The 16,629-nt window shown below is 40.5% G+C and overlaps 1 long non-coding RNA gene across 1 annotated transcript; it reads right to left on the bottom strand.

Moving 5' to 3' along the window:
- Window positions 1-3,451: 3,451 nt before the first annotated feature.
- LOC116528779 lies at window positions 3,452-9,057 on the bottom strand. Its single transcript, XR_004259192.1, has 5 exons — window positions 8,155-9,057; window positions 5,645-6,100; window positions 4,847-4,944; window positions 4,393-4,567; window positions 3,452-3,499 (listed from the first exon to the last, which is right to left on the bottom strand). It is a non-coding gene; the product is annotated as an uncharacterized LOC116528779 (long non-coding RNA).
- Window positions 9,058-16,629: the final 7,572 nt, after the last annotated feature.

Here is a 16,629-nt window from a genome sequence, read left to right as displayed (position 1 = left end):
AGTACACATTCTAAGAAGAAATGTGATCTGGACTTGGGAGGTTTGCACTATATGTATATTTGGATAAAGAGCATCTGTAAGTCGTAGAACACCCCCCGCATCCCGAACAATTCCTTTCTGAATTACCTAGATACAGTTTTACGCTAGTAAAAGCAAGGCGTGCACAGTAAAGAATAGATGCCATCCTGATGCTATTTAAATATATATTTACTTCTTATTCATGATCTTTCACCCATTTAATTTTCTCTGAGAGATTATTCAGGTCACTTTTTAAATGGGTTTCAATGTTTCTAGAGCTGCAGCTCATTATAAAAATGTTCACAGCAGATAGAATCTTCCTCCAGCGCCGCACTAGTTTAGAACTGGCAGACACAGAAATCGGTATGCAGATAGTGTACCATAAGCATTAATTTAGTATTATGTGGAAGGTTGATTGATTAATAAATACATAAGCCAGGAAGCCTAATTTAACTCTTAATTTCTTTTTTTTTAAATTTCTCAGAGGGAAAAATTAATCTGGAAGTGTTGATGGATTGAGAGCTTTAGCATGGTCTAGACAGCAATAGAAAATGACTATGAACCTGGGACTTTGCAAACTGCATCATTTGCAGAATAAACCTGATCAACCAGTTTCATCCCACAGTGATTGATGGTCAGAAAGGAAAGGCTGTACAGATCATGGAGGAGAAGAATACATAATCTGAGGAAGCAGTGCACCCTGCAGAGTGGTTAAAGAAGAGAGAATAAATAAATATTTTTAGCTCAGAGATGGACATAAATGAAAAAACAATGCACTTGAAATTTTCAGAATTAATGTTTATTAGAGCACTCCGGTAAACAAGCAAATTAGAATTAGTACATTGCACTCTTAAGAATGTGCAGAATATAAATATATCTTAGCTGTTGTGGTCCCACTGGAAAGAACCAGCTTATACTCTTGCTATGATTAAAAGGTCAAATGTCCTATATCCAGATTTGAATAGCGATGAATGTTTTTCTAAAAGCAAAGGACAACATACTCATTGTTCTCTCTTTGAAGAGTAGCAATTAAGCTGAGCAGGGCAATTACTTATAAATTAGACCTGTTTTCCTTTCCAGCTCATATTTACACAATGAGCATTAAGGTCAAGTTGCAAGCCCTAATCCTCAGAAAACTGACATCAAAATCATCAACATTGTTAGTATTTAGTGTGTCCATGAAGAGGAAGTTTGGAAGGAAGAAAAGAAGATAACATTGGAGGGCCTGCTGTAATAAGAACTGTTAAAATTTTCTACCAGAGATTCTGACTGAAGATTCGTTGCTAACCCTTTGTTTTATTAATCCAATTTTATACATGAAAAAGACCCAAGATTAAGGGTGTTAGGAAGATTGGCCAGTGTTACAAAAACAACAGCTATTAAGCGGCGGCACCTCATTGATGTTGGACTGCAGAGCCTGATGTTTCTACAGAATGCATGGGAGTGACCTGCGGAGCTTATTAAAACAGATTGCTGAGCCCTGCACTCCGAGTTTCTCATCAGGCAGAATATTAGTTTCCTATTGCTGCTGCAACTAATTACCATAAAGTTAGTGGCTTAAAAACACATAAATGTGTTATCTCCCAGATCTGTAGGTCAGAAGTTCAGGTACAGCACAACTCATCTGGATGCTCTACACAGAGTCTCACAAGGAAGAAATTCAGATGTCAGCAGGTCTGGGTTGCATTTTTTTTTTTTTGAGACAGGGTCTCACTCTGTTGCCCCAGCTGGAGTGCAGTGGCACCATCACAGCCCACTGCAGCCTTAACCCCCTAGGATCCAGCGATCCTCACACTTCAGCCTGCCAAGTAGCTGCGAATACAGGTGCATGTCACCATGTCACACTAATTTTTGTATTTTTTTGTAGAAGCAAGGTTTCACCATGTAGCTCATGCTGGTCTTGAAATCCTGGATTCAAGTAATCCTCCCATCTCAGCCTCACAAAATGCTGGGATTACAAGTGTGAACCACCGCACCTGGTCTTGTGCTCTATTCTTTATTATTATTCTTTAATAGAGACAAGACCTCCTCACTCTGTTGCCCAGGCTGGAGTACGGCAACACAATCATAGCTCACTGAAACCTTGAACTTCTGGGCTCCAGCAGTCCTCCCATCTCAACCTCCCTAGTAGCTGGGACTACAGGTGCGCACCGCGAAGCCCAGCTAATTTTTGTATTTTTTATAGAGATGGGTTTTGCCATGTGCCCGGGCTGGTCTCAAACTCATGGCTTCAAGCAATCTTCCCACCTCAGCCTCACAAAGTGCTAGATTACAGGCGTGAGCCACTACATCCAGCCAGGCCTGTGTTCCATTCTGAAGGCCCTGGAGAGGGACCTGCTTACAAGGTCATTCAGGTCGTTGCCTGAATTCGGTTCCTTGCAGTTATATGACCTGTTTTTGCTGGCTGCTGGTCAACGGCTGGAGGCTGGAAGCCATCTGCATTTTCTCATGCTCTCTCTGTGGCCCATCCAGCAAGCACGGTTCCACTCACACTTTGAATTTTCTTGACACTTCTGCTGCACCTCTCTGACACCAGCCAGGGAAAGCTATCCACTTTTAAGGATTTACTGTCATTAGATTGGGCCCATGGAATAGTCAGGAATAGTCCTTCTGTCTTTAAAGTTTAGAAACTTTAATTTTCTGCCAAGTTCCTGTTGCATGTCATATAGTCACAGAATCTAGGGATTCAGGAGTGAACATCTTTGAGGAGCCATTCCACCTGTTATAATGATCCTGGGCTGGGACCCAGAAATTTGCCTTTCTAACAAGTTTCTTTTATGTTAGAAAATTATCTATGATGCTGATGTGATGCTTCCGGTCCAGGGATCACCCTTGGAAGATGCCTACAGTAGCTGCTCCTACTTCAAGTGCAGTTCATGGCATCGAAGTCACTCAGGAGCTTATTAGAAATGCAGGACCTTGAGCCTCCTCTCAGATTTATTGGGGTAAAAATCTGCAGTTTAACCAGATCTCCAGGTAGATTGGTACACATTAAAGCCTGAGAAATGTTGCTCTACAACAGTTAGAAACAGGGAAAAGTCATGAGTAAATTATGTTTTATTTATTCTCAAAACCATTTAGAAAGACACAGTTCTTTATTGTTGTTGTTGTTGTTTGTTTTTTTGTTTTTTGCAGAAGGAGTCTCACTCTTGCTGTCCAGGCTGAAGTGCAATGGTGCAATCTCGGCTCACCACAATCTTTGCCTCCTGGGTTCAAGCAATTCTCCTGACTCAGCCTCCCAAGTAGCTGGAATTACAGGCATGCACCACCACGCTGGGCTAATTTTGTATTTTTAGCAGAGACAAGGTTTCTCCATTTTGGTCAGGCTGGTCTCGAACCCCTGACCTCAGGTGATCCGCCCACCTCAGCCTCCCATTGTGCTGGGATTACAGGAATGAACCACTGCACCAGGCCTTGACACAGCTCTTTTTTTGTTCAGTTATTGCCCTTTTTTGTTAGATGGTGGAGGGAGGCATCTTACCTGTGAAGTTGAGAAAGAATTTCTGCACTGTCTCTTCAGCTGGCTTTAATATACCCAGTCCCACACCCAGTTTTAACAGAAAAGGTGGCAATCTCCCCACAAACTCAGCCTTGACTATGTTTGGCATCCTCAAACAATTGCAAGCTGGATTTTGTTATTCACTGGGCTTTCTTGACCCGGACATCCTGCCTTTGGTCACATCCTAGTTTGATAGGAATAGATTAAAACTGACTCTCCGATGGATTCTGGAAAGAACCACCACCCTGGCCATCCTCCCCGGGCAGAGATAGAGTGAGTCCATCAGCAGCAGGATACTCTGCCTTGACTTCATTGCTGAGCATATTTCCCCAGACCTGAGAAGAAACTCAGCAGAATCTAAGGGCCCCAGAGGAGAATCAAATATCATTAACCATTTTATTGAGGAGGTTATTGGTTTTCTGAGAGTTACCATTAGCGGAAAGTGACTGCAGTAGAAAATGTTGAAGAAAACTGAAGACTGTGTATTTAGCCTGTGACTAAACACACAGTGAATTTCTACCTTTGCCTCAAAAATTCCTAAATGGAATTACTGAAACGTAACCATTAAATATACAAAGAAGAGTGGGCTATGTTTCAAGATGTAGACATTACCTGTAAATTAACTATCTCAAATTCTCTCACTTTTTTAAATTTAAACTGAGAGAAGGGGAACAAAGAAGTGAAAATGACAATAAATTTGGAGTGATCGTAAGAACATAACGAGTATGGTAAAGTGCCATCATTAAACGCTATTGGTAAAATACAAACCAACAAACAAACCTCTCTCTCTCTCTCTCTCTCTCTCTCTCTCTCTCTCACACACACACACACACACACACACACACACACACACACATACACACTCTTATACTCACTCTATTCATTCCTTTTTAGCACACAGAGCTCCCTCCAGGTGATAAGGTCCACAGGGCCTGCTGAAATCAGCTGATGATTCCTGAAGAAGCACCAAGACTCATGTAAACCATCTTATTCCGAGCACATTCTTCCTATGCTTGCACTTGTTCCTTGATCAGATGATGAGACAGTCCTCTAAAACATTCAGTAATAAAAGGCTTGTTACATATTGACAGGGGATGTCAGCAGCCCAAAAATGTTTAATGAGGTACCTGAAAATACAGCCAGATTACACCAGCAGAGTCAGTAAGGCAACAGCCATTCAGGCAGGACACGGGACAAAAGCCAGAGGGGATAACTGCCCCCAAAATTTAAAGGGAAAAATACTTCCCACTTCCCTGATCAATGCCATTCTCCCACCTCCATTTCTGGAAACTATTTACTTCAAGGAGTACTTAGCAAAAAAACCCTCACCATTTCCTGAAATCTGAAGATTTTTTTGTTTTCTAAAACCACCTGGCAAAATAGCTGAGCTTTCTACTCATCACTGACACACCAGCGTTCTTTTCCATCTGCCTGTACCGAGGGTGTAGGGAGAAATGGAAAATCCCAGATCAAAGATGGGATCTCTCTGGGGTCACTGGAGGGAATGTAAGAGGACCTTTCAACGAGCTATGTGTCTATAGCTCGTTGGAGAATAGACAGGGGTGGCATGCAGATAATAAACCTAATATCATTTTTCCCTGTAATTGGGCTCTGTGCAATATTTGAATTCCTTTTGATAAACAGTGAGACTGTGGCGTAGCGTTTCTTTAGAGCCTAGGAAATATTGTTGGCATTTGTTTTGGATATTACTATTCAAAATGCTGCTACTGATTTAGTAAGTCTCTTCAAGGTTATAAAATGATCCCAGAATGAAGGAGAACATAGAGACAAGACAACTGAAAGCAAGATATAATTTTGAATTGGATCATTTTTTCTCTAGCAGGTGTTACTGGGCCAGCAGGTGAGCTTGAGTGGGACCTGAATATCAGATGTGAGTACGGCATCAATGTTAATTTCTCAACTCTGATGGTTGTATTTGGAAATGATGGGCATTAAATGATTCAGAAAGAAAAAAGAAGTGGAGGAGGAGGAGGGAAAGGAGGAAAGGAAGAAGAAGGAATGGTTCTCTGTACTGTCCTTGCAGCTTTTCTGAGTTGGTGATTGTTTTAAAAATAAATAAAATTATATAAAAGAAATCAATAAAATAAATCATTCAAATCTCAATACTTGTCTTCTTTGGTGACTTCATTCACTCTCAAATCTGCAAAGCCTGCAACTACTCCATTCATGCAATGGCTTTCTGCATCAATGACTTATTGCTTCATAACAAACCACCCCAAAACCTGGTGGCTTAAAGTAATAACCATCTATTTAGCTCAGAATTCTATGGGTCAGAAACATTGAATGGGATCAACTGTGCAATTCTTCTGGTAGGCTGGGCTGGGCTTACTCATGCGTTTGCAGGGAGTTGCCAGTCCCACTGGGAACCCTTGCTTCTGGGGGTTGCCTGGCTGTCAGCTGAGACCACAAAGGCAACTAGGCTGTATATCCGTTATCACCTACCCACCTAGGCTGGGTTTGTTCCCCTGGCTGCACAAGGTTCTGAAAGCACACAGGTAGTAAAATCAATGCACATCTTCGACATTGCAAGCCTCTGCTCTCCTCACATGTGCTGCTGTCCCACTGCAAAGCAAGCCACACGGACAAGCCCTGGATCAATGCAGGAAGGCCCCATCAAACTGCATCAATAGCGGGGTCATTATAGCAATCAAGCCACCACATTCCCAAATCTATATTTCTGACTCTCATCCTTCTTAGACTGTCTTCCAGACATTTCTTCATGGTGCCCTACCCGAATTTCAAATTTCACTTGTATGAAATTCATCACACTATAGCCAACACAACGTAATAAATAGAACGAGGCTTCTAATCAGCTCTGAGTTTGAATTCTACTTATTGTGAGATTTTGGTTTAAGCTACTCTGAGAATGGCTTCCTTCTATTTGCAAGAAAAATAATAATAAATATTTGATAGCGGTATTACAGGGATCAAACAAGATAGTGTACTGTCAACCCTTAACACACAGTAGGCATTCGATAATTGTTTTGTATTCTCCACCCATTACCTAGAAACTTACTCCCCTTATCCAATTTCTTTATTGACATGCTCTCATTCATCCAGGCTGATGTGAACACTGGGTCATTTTCACATTTTCCTTTTCCTTTGCTCGTTTGTATTCAACCTGCCCACCTAATGGGTTACGGTGAAGAATTACACTGCAGCACTTAACAAAGTGCCTGTCAAATAACAGTCCTCTATATATCTTTTGACTTTTTAAAAGTCACAAAATCAAAACCAGTTAATTGCATTTCTGCAATTTTATTCAACAACGATTAAGTATCAGGGATGAACTGGTCACCTTTTGGGTCTCTTGCCAAAGCTATACTTCTTCCTCCATCTTCCATGTCTGTCCCGTCAGCACCAACAACCAGGGGCATCAGGACATGACCCTGAGAGTCCTCCTTGACACTGTTCTTGTCTGCTTCACTTAAATAATTCACCACGGAGTCTTACTGATAGAAATATCTGGCTGCAAGTTTCATTACCACCGCTGACTCAGTGATTGACATTGGACGACTGACTTAGTCTCTCTGTTTCGGTTTCCTCATCTGTAAAATGGGAGTGATAATATCAGTTACAGGAAGAGCTTAGGCTGCGCCAGCTACCTACCCTGTGCTTTGATAGAGTTAGCTATTACTGTTGCCCCCTGAGTCCTTCCTTCTCTCTCCATCTCTGCTTGCTGCTACCTCAATTAAGGCTCTCACCATCTCTCTTGGGTGTGAGTGCCATTCATCATCTTCTAACTTAAATCCAGTGCCTGGTTTCACCTATTCCAATCCATCCTACACCCAGGCACCAGGGAAACCAGTGCAAGTGAACAAGCCCAGGATACCACTTACCTTCTGAAATCCCTTATCTATTGCTATCTTCTCAGACTATTTGGACTGAAGATCAGTTTGTTTCCTAATCAGGTTTCTGTAACAGAACATACTTATGCAAAAGAGTAAAAATTATTTATTGGAAAAATTTAATACAACAAAACCCAAACACGTACAAAATACAAGCCCCAAATTTTAATTGTCACATGTCATAGGGAATAAAGAGTTTGTCAAATTGCTGACGGGGCGTGGTGACTCACACCTGTAATCCCAGCACTTTGGGAAGCCAAAGCGGACAGATCACTTGAGGTCAGGAGTTCAAGACCAACCTGGCCAATGTGGTGAAACACTGTCCTACTAAAAACACAAAAATTAGCCAAGCATGATGGCACACGCCTGTAATCCCCGCTACTCAGGAGGCTGAGGCAGGAGAATTGCTTGAACCCAGGAGGTAGAGGTTACAGTGAGTCGAGATTATGCCACGGCACTCGAGCCTAGGTGACAGAGCAAGATCTATCTTAAAAAAAAAAAAAAAAAAAAGAAAAGTCTGTTGAATCAAAGCAAAAGTTTCTAAACATACAGCAGTCCCAATTTCTCCACTCATCTCTTCATGGACCCTTGGCAAACAGCTGCTGAACTGAGAACTGCCCTTTGAGAAGCACCTAAGTTAGGAGCCCCTCACTACCTACAGTCCAGCTAGTTTCTTGCCTAATCTTATCCTCCAATCCACCCCCTCTCCCACACCCCAACTCTTCCTGCAAAATGTGCATTTATGCATTTGTGCATTCATTCACTTACATATTATTTGTTGATTGATTGACTTGGGTTCCCCGAATGTATAATCCATCTCTGTTTCTTCCCACATGCTGTTTCCTCTTCCTTTTCCCATTTTTGTGACAAGAAAACTCCCAAACAGATGCTGCATGGTCTACAGTCCTCCCATCTGCTGTGTGGTGTTGTGGCTGCCTGCCAGCCCCTGCTTTGTCCCTGATGCGACGGTTGGTTGTCATCTTCTTCCTCAACATTCCTGTGTGACTGCCAGCCCTCCGGCTAGCACGGTCTCTCCCGGCCTTAACAGTCACAAGCCATGGAGTCCTGCTGCCTCCAACAACACTGGTGTAATGCTAGTGCTTCTGTAGGAAAGGAAGGTTTCCTCCCTGAATCAATAAAGCCATTTAAGCCTTTTAGTGAAAGCCTGCTTATTCCATTCCTCTCTCCTTTCTCCTAAGGTAACTGGGGCAATGCGCTTGAGGACTGCTCCAGAAAACATGTAAAGACACTACCTTGTATCTCACCAACTTTGCCAGCTCTGCCTACTCTGTCTGGTATTCATCTGGCTGCAATAAAAAGCACAAAGAAAAGCACATCCCCACCAGAAAAGCAGCATTTAGAGCCATTCAGGAAGGACCAAAATTGTGGGACCGTACTGGTGGTGGGGTAATTCAAGGAACAGCACAAGTTGGTGACTCGGATTTTAGTCTTTAGAGACAATTCTCCATGGGACTTTCTTATTTTTGTGCGTCTTCTGAGCAGAGGCATGGACAGCCTTTTTTCTCTTTTCAAAAATGTACATGAACAGTTGAAAGATAGAAACAGTGTCTTCTTCTGGAGCAGAGGGAAGAATGTTGTACAGTACAATAAATATATTGTCTCCAGGAAGGGCGCAGTGGCTCACGCTAGTAATCCCAGCACTTTGGGAGGCTGAGGCAGTGGACCACCTGAGGTCAGAAGTTCCAGATCAGCCTGGCCAACATGGTGAAATCCCATCTCTATTAAAAAAAAAAAAATACAAAAATTAGCTATGTGTGGTGGTTGGTACCTATAATCCCAGCTACTTGGGAGGCTGAGGCAGGAGAATCACTTGAACTCAGGAGGCAGAGATTGCAGTGAGCTGAGATTCCACCACTTCACTCCAGCCTGGGTGACACGAGCAAAACTGTCTCAAAAAAAGAGACAATGTCTCCCTCCTACACAAAACTTAGGTAGCTTTGTTTGCGGCCCATTTATTACCAAATATTAGGGTTCCTAAGCTGAGAGTTCCTCAAATACACCTGTGACATCCAGGGCCTCAAATGAGTTCACATCCTTTACAGGGACATAGATGAGGCTGGAAGCCATCATCCTCAGCAAACTAACACAGGAACAGAAAACCAAACACCACATGTTCTCACTTCTAAGTGGCAGCCGAATAAGAACACATGAACACGGGGAGGGGAACATCACACACCAGGGCTTGTTGGTGGCCGGGGGGTAGGGGAGGGACAGCATTAGGACAAACACCTAATGCATGTGCGGCTTAAAACCTAGATGACAGGTTGATAGGTGCAGCAAACCATCATGGCACATGTATACCTATGTAACAAACCTGCATGTTCAGCACATGTATCCCGTAACTTGAAGTAAAATTTTAAAAATTAAAATAAAAATAAACAAATAAAACATCCAGGGTCCTCTATGTGGGACTTCTTGAGAGACAAAGGGAACTGACACAGGCAGGCACGGCATGCCACTTGCTATGCAGGGAGGAAAGGAGTCCTCTGTCTCTATCCAGACATGCTGTATCTTCTATCAACATTCCTGAATCAGGGGCAGGCTTACGTGTTCACTCAAAGCAGGGTAAAATAACACAGTTCTGGACATTTAGAGGAGGTCAGGGAACTATTTCAGCAGTCCCACTTGAGCTAAGGCATACAGGCTTTGTGTAAGTTAACTGTAAGGACATTCTAAAAGACAGAGAAAAGCACATAGCAGGGCATGAAGGTGTCACCTCATGACACATTTAGGAAAATTCACATACAACAGGAAGGCCAGATCATTGTCAAAGATATTTGGAGACGGCTGTGAAACTAAACCAATGTATTCAATTTAGCATTAGGTTCATTTTGAGTTAAAAATTTTAGCAGCATTAAGCATAGTCTAAATTACCTAATGCAGTGCTTCCCAAACTGGTGTCAAAGAAAAACGTAGCTTTCCTTGTAATGCAGCATCTATCAGTGTGCCAAGAAAAATAGACTTTCCCTGCACAATTAAGTTAGTTTGTTAAAGGCAAGCAAAGTTCGATACTTTTTTTACTGAAGCCCTTCTGGATATTTTAATATGTCAATAAATATTTTGAATCACCAAATGGGAACTGTAGCATACGGTCTAGCTAGCCTCAGCTAATCTGATCAGATATCCTTTGTTTGAGGAGCCCTGATTACCATTTCCCAGAATCATTGCTCTGCTCCTCCTGATAGGAGTAATGTCTATCTAATCCATTTAAAAATCACTATGGCATTATTATAAGCAAACAAATAAAATTACAACTGAGTAAAATTAATCTTTTGCTGGATTTGCTTTGAAAATATAACTACATGATTAGGATTCTGTGATCCTAGCCTTCTTCACCTAGAGAAAGTGAAATTCTATGGAGGCTTGCATGCATTTAAATGTTCTCTGCTCCAATGACCTGCAAAATAATAAATTATTCCATTAATTATTGCACAGGAGCACATAACTCATACACCTAACCTCTAGTTGAGTAAATTGTTGTAAGAACTATTTACATAATACTGAAATATATATATGTATATATGGTGTGTATATATATATATATATATATATAGTACTATATATAAATACCACATAAAATACTATAAACATAAATAGCACTGTATGGTATATATAGTACTATAGTATACACGTATTGTGCTATATATAGTATATATAGTACTATAGTGTGTACATATATATATATATAGTATATTATATATAATACAATAGAACACACAAGTTTGGAGGTTTACCCTGTATAATTCAAACATTATTTACTTTGCTGAAGAATGCACCAGAGTCCTATTGCACTCTAGGTCATTGAAAATACAGTATTACACACATTTTAATATGGAAAGATATATATGTAATAATATATGTATTACACCTGCGTTAGTGTGTGTGTGTGTATATATATATATATATATATATATATGTTGAAAACACCAAGGCAAGTTTTCCTCATCTGTAAAACAAAAAGAATTAGGTAGCCAAGCAAGGCAAAGTTGATAGTCCTTTGATTGTTGGCCATTTTATAGCTGAAACAATGGCTTAATTATTGTTACAAGCACACACTAAAATAAAAAGCAAATATTGTTTCCTTAAAGTTGATGGGAGGATTGATTGAAAAGCTCCACTGGCCAAAAACATTTGGAAGATTTTTATCATCACCTGCTTCAGCCTGTTGAATGACAGAGATTCAATGTGTTGGCTCTCCACTGTTTTGGAAAAACAGGATTCTAATCCATCGCTACGTCACCACTGAATCCCCGCACCACCACCATGTTATCATATAGAAGACATTCAGTCAATGTTTATTAAATCAATAAATGAATCTTTCACCATATAACTGATTTGATAACTATATTGTATAATTTTGAGCACTTTTGCTGATTTGTATGAAATTCTTTACCACCAATCCAGCTGATTCAGATGACTAAAAATTTCATTAGAGAAACAGAGAAAATACAAAAGAAATGTTTAAATGATTTATCAGAAGCAATAACTAAATTACTAAAACCCTGAGGCGTATATAGAGTGAAACACTGCAGTAGAGCAAACATAGATAACATTCTGTTTACATGGATTTTACATTTAAGTTGAAAAGCAAACAAATTTATCTTTATAGTTTCTCTTTGGTAAAATCATGGATAGGGTTTTACAATTTTCATTTATTTCAACTCTGAGTTTCTCATTTGAAGTGGTGTTTATTTCATATAATCCCCTGGATTTTAACTAAGGAATACTTTGTTATTTAAAATGTCATGCTGCCGGGCGCGGTGGCTCAAGCCTGTAATCCCAGCACTTTGGGAGGCAGAGGCGGGTGGATCACGAGGTCAAAAGATCGAGACCATCCTGGTCAACATGGTGAAACCCCGTCTCTACTAAAAATACAAAAAATTAGCTGGGCATGGTGGTGCGTGCCTGTAATCCCAACTACTCAGGAGGCTGAGGCAGGAGAATTGCCTGAACCCAGGAGGCGGAGGTTGCGGTGAGCCGAGATCGCGCCATTGCACTCCAGCCTGGGTAACATGAGTGAAACTCCGTCTCAAAAAAAATAAAAAAAAATAAAAAATAAAATAAAATGTCATGCTGATGAGTGAAAAATTTATGCTGAAATCAATAAAAGATTTAAACTGCATAGGCCAATTTTCTTTTCCTATCTCACAATGACTCAGTCTCCCTGTATCCTTGGGCTTTGCCCCTCCGCTGTTTGTTAGTCTTGGTGCCGCCAGGATAATCCCCAGCTGCAAAATTCTCTTCCCCAATTTGCATGCATGAGGACTCACTGCCACCCAGAGCCCTAAATTATTTGTGCATATTAGCCCCATATCATGACCTTTCATAATGGAAAAAAAAAAATGATTCCCAACCACAAAGAATTTATTATCTCTATGGAGAGAAAGTCAAATGCAAAATTAACTGTTCTGCAAAACGGAATTCATTTCCTCATCCATTCATTAAGTTGTTATTGATTCATTCAGCAACGTTTATTTACCACGCATGAAGGTACTGCTTCTGTGGAAGATATTGTGGATATAAAGACAAATAAAATATCTCAGTCTACTGCCATGTTCCTACTTCCCTACCTGCCTTTCCAGAACCTCGGCTCTGGCTCTCACGCATGCTCCATATTTCCTCAACAACCACAAAAGACCATTGTCTACAGTTTTCCTCATGACCCTCCAGCCCTATAGGCAGTTGTCCAGTCTTCCTCAAGCACAATTATATTCAAGCAACTCCCCTCTTCAAAAGTTTTTAACCCCACAACCCAGGAAGTAAATTCTAAATTCTCTAGTTGACAACAATTGAAGTCCCCGATATGCTGGCCCCTATCTATTTCCAGTCTTAAGAAACTAACATGACAGAGTGACTTGCCTTGCCCGAGTCCTTTCATACATATTGTTTCAGACACTGCGCCCTGAATTATTTTCACAGTAATACTGGAGATTCACAGAACACTGTCATGTGTATCCCAACACACTTCATTTTCCTCCTGGGCACACAAAAGACTGTATTTCTAAGCCCCTGACATCTAGGTGGAGCCATGACACTGGTTCTGGTCTATGGAATGTGGACAGATTTAATGCATTTCTACACCTGCTCCCTAAAAGATCACCCATACTCTTTCCCTCTTTGTTCCCCTCTGGTGGTGAATGTGGAGACCTGTGTAGAGACAAAGGTATCTCAAGATGAAGTGCTCAAAACTCATGCTGCAGCAGAGCTCCCAGCCCTAGAAACCAAATTAAACCCTGATTTTGGAAAATGTTCCATTTTTATTCTTTTAAGTCCCTGAGATTTCAGGGTTGGTTTGTTATTGCAGTGTAATCTAGCTTATTCTAACCATCCAGCCAGAAATTAACTGCATCCTTTTAGACATGAAAAAACTAAGGTCCCAAAAGTTAAATGACACCCAAATGTATACAGTTAATAAGTAGAAGGATTCTATATTAGTCCATTCTCACACTGCTATAAAAATACTGTAAGACTGGATAATTTATAAAAGAAAGAGGTTTAATTCACTCGCAGTTCCACATGGCTGTGGGATGCCTCAGGAAACTTACAATCATGGCAGAAGGTGAAGGACCTTCTTCACATGGCAACAGGAGAGAGAAGAGTGAGAAGCAAAGGGGAAAGAGCCCCTTATAAAACCATTAGATCTTGTGAGAACTCACTGTCATGAGAACAGAGATTTGGGTGAGGACACAGCCAAACCGTATCAGACTATAAACTCAGATCATCACTTTCAGATCACTGAAACTTTCCACTTCATCCTTTTCCTTTTCTGCCATTCATGCAATGATCCCTTTCATGTGTCACTTAGCACAGCTACACGGAAATGCTTCCTTAAATGCACAGTGCACTTCCTCACCTCCAGCCTTTGTCCACAGTAGTACCCACAAAGAAGGCCCTTCCCTCATTATATGCTTTGAAATCTGTACTTCAGGGTCTGACTCAGTCTCTACATGAAGCCTTTCCTGCTGCTCCTGAACAGAGCAATTTCTCTCTCCTCTGTGATCACGTACCATCTTGTCTCTCACTGTCTCATAGTTCCTATAACATCATAAGTCTGCATATACTGTCTCCCCATTAAACTAAACGTTTCTCAAGGACAAAGACCATGTTTTATTCCTTTTTGCACAATCCACTTTGTCTAGCCCTGTACCTTGTGCATGAGGTGCTCAATAAATGTTTGAATTTAGTTAAATTCACATTTTAAAACCTTTAGAAATTTTAATGTATTTTCCACTTCTATTAATTATTTTAAATGATCCTGGCCCCAAGACAACATTCAAAGTGTCATGACTTCTCTTTTGAAAGTTCCATTTCAGTAGCAGCATTTCAAAGACAAAAGAATCGAGAAAGACAGACACTATGTGCACTATTGGGTTGCACACCACTTTGCCCATAAGTCACCCAATAATCACGTCAAATGAATAAATGTGGTGGTTTAACTGTTTAATCTATCATTAGTATGTGCATGGACTTACAGTGAATGTCAATGAAAGTCACTTCTGATAATAATCCAGAAGGATAATATATGCAAAGGATCTCTGGACATGATGTCCACTTTGATCTTCTTTTTAAATACAATACTTTAGTTCTATTTTTAAAGTGTACTTTGAAATCCTCTGATCTTCTCTAATGAGCCACTTGATTACATAAGGGTCTTGCCTTGCATGTTAGTAATGAATTTGCAGTGTCTCTGTTGGCCAGAGCTGGACTTTGGAAATATGAATATTGGAACAGATTATTTACAAGCACTTGCTCTTATTTTACTTTTGTTACCACATACCATTTTACTTCAGCAATTTTTACGTACTAAAAACAAAGTACACAAACTGGAACATGTCTTTAAAAATGAATTGCTTCTAAATATACTTTAGATGCAATTAGAATTATGATGCTTATTATAAAGGGCTGTGTCTCCTTCCATTTGGCACTAGTGACAAAGGTTAAAAATGCCCTTCTATAAAATACCACATCATCAAACAAAGCAACTTTGTAATTATTCACTACACAACTGGATAAATTCCAAGTTTTGTAATTATTTTAACCTGCATATGATCTACTTATACAAAAAAAAAAAATAAGTCCAAAGGATAAAAGAATAGATTTTTCTCTTCAGCACAATTTAGTTTTGTTCTCAGTTCTGGAAATTCGTTCTCCTCCTCTTGTTTGAAAAATTAAAATAACAAATAACAAGAGTTTTCTGCTTCTTATATCTTTCTCCTTAAGTAACAATGCAAGCATTTGGCCGTAGAACGTGAGGCTTTCTGCTTGCGTGTTGCTAAAACCCAGCACTGGAAATGGGACATAAAGTGATATCTAGCATGTTAAAAACTCAAGCCCCACAAGCAACAGGTGCAAGAGTAATGCCTAAGGAGAAGCTGAAGGACCTCATTATAATAATCCTATGGAGGTAAAGCTCTATAAAAGGCAAATCCTTCTTTCCCAATAGGATCAAATTACATCCCACGGAGGTAAATTCCCATCACTTCTCCAGTGCTGCTTTCCCACAGATTTCATCTAAACTGCGCATCTTTTCAAAGTACCAAGGGGCCAGCCTCTCACCAAGGTCCAGAGAAATGTCCAGCTACCTCAGGGGTTCCTGCCACGTCCCCTCTGCGACACTAGGAAGAAGGCTATCACCTGTGGGTAACTCTACAGAAGGAATGCATTCCACACCATCCAACATACTCTGAAATGAGAGAGAATAAAAGCTCTTTTTAAAACCATCCTTCAGAATTTCCAGGTCACTGGAATTTAAAATCATGGTGATGACCAAGTACTTTCATCAAATAGCCATGAAATACCTGAGGCATTTTTCCGAGTACGAATCCTAATCCCTTGGCCAGAGCTCCCCTTTGAGTGGGTGCTCTTGTTGACTACTTAGCTATTAACCATGAAAGTACTATTCTTGATGTAGGCTCAGAACACTTCCTCACAGTACATTGAGCAAATGCCCCCAAATTCTGGGAAGCTGCATGGACTTTCTATAAATGAAAAATCTGAAAAATGATGACATCTGTTGAAGTTACATTCAGAGCTATCAATGCTTGATAACTTTTCCAGAAGATCACTGTTAACTTCTGGAAAACTGTAAAACAGACATGTAGACCAGTGAATTACAGGGTGCAAGTCCAATACCCCTCAGGGACTCACTTCCCAGACCCAGGGAGAAAGAGGACTGTATAATGGCTGAAGACGGCCAGGCAAAGCAGCCTATTTGTCTCTAGT

Source organism: Sapajus apella, unplaced genomic scaffold (genome assembly GCF_009761245.1).
Source record: "Sapajus apella isolate SASKATOON/1434 unplaced genomic scaffold, GSC_monkey_1.0 scaffold60, whole genome shotgun sequence".
NCBI classification, from domain to species: domain Eukaryota; kingdom Metazoa; phylum Chordata; class Mammalia; order Primates; family Cebidae; genus Sapajus; species Sapajus apella.
The sequence above is the reverse complement of the archived record's forward strand: the minus strand, read 5'-3'. Positions and strand labels throughout refer to the sequence as shown.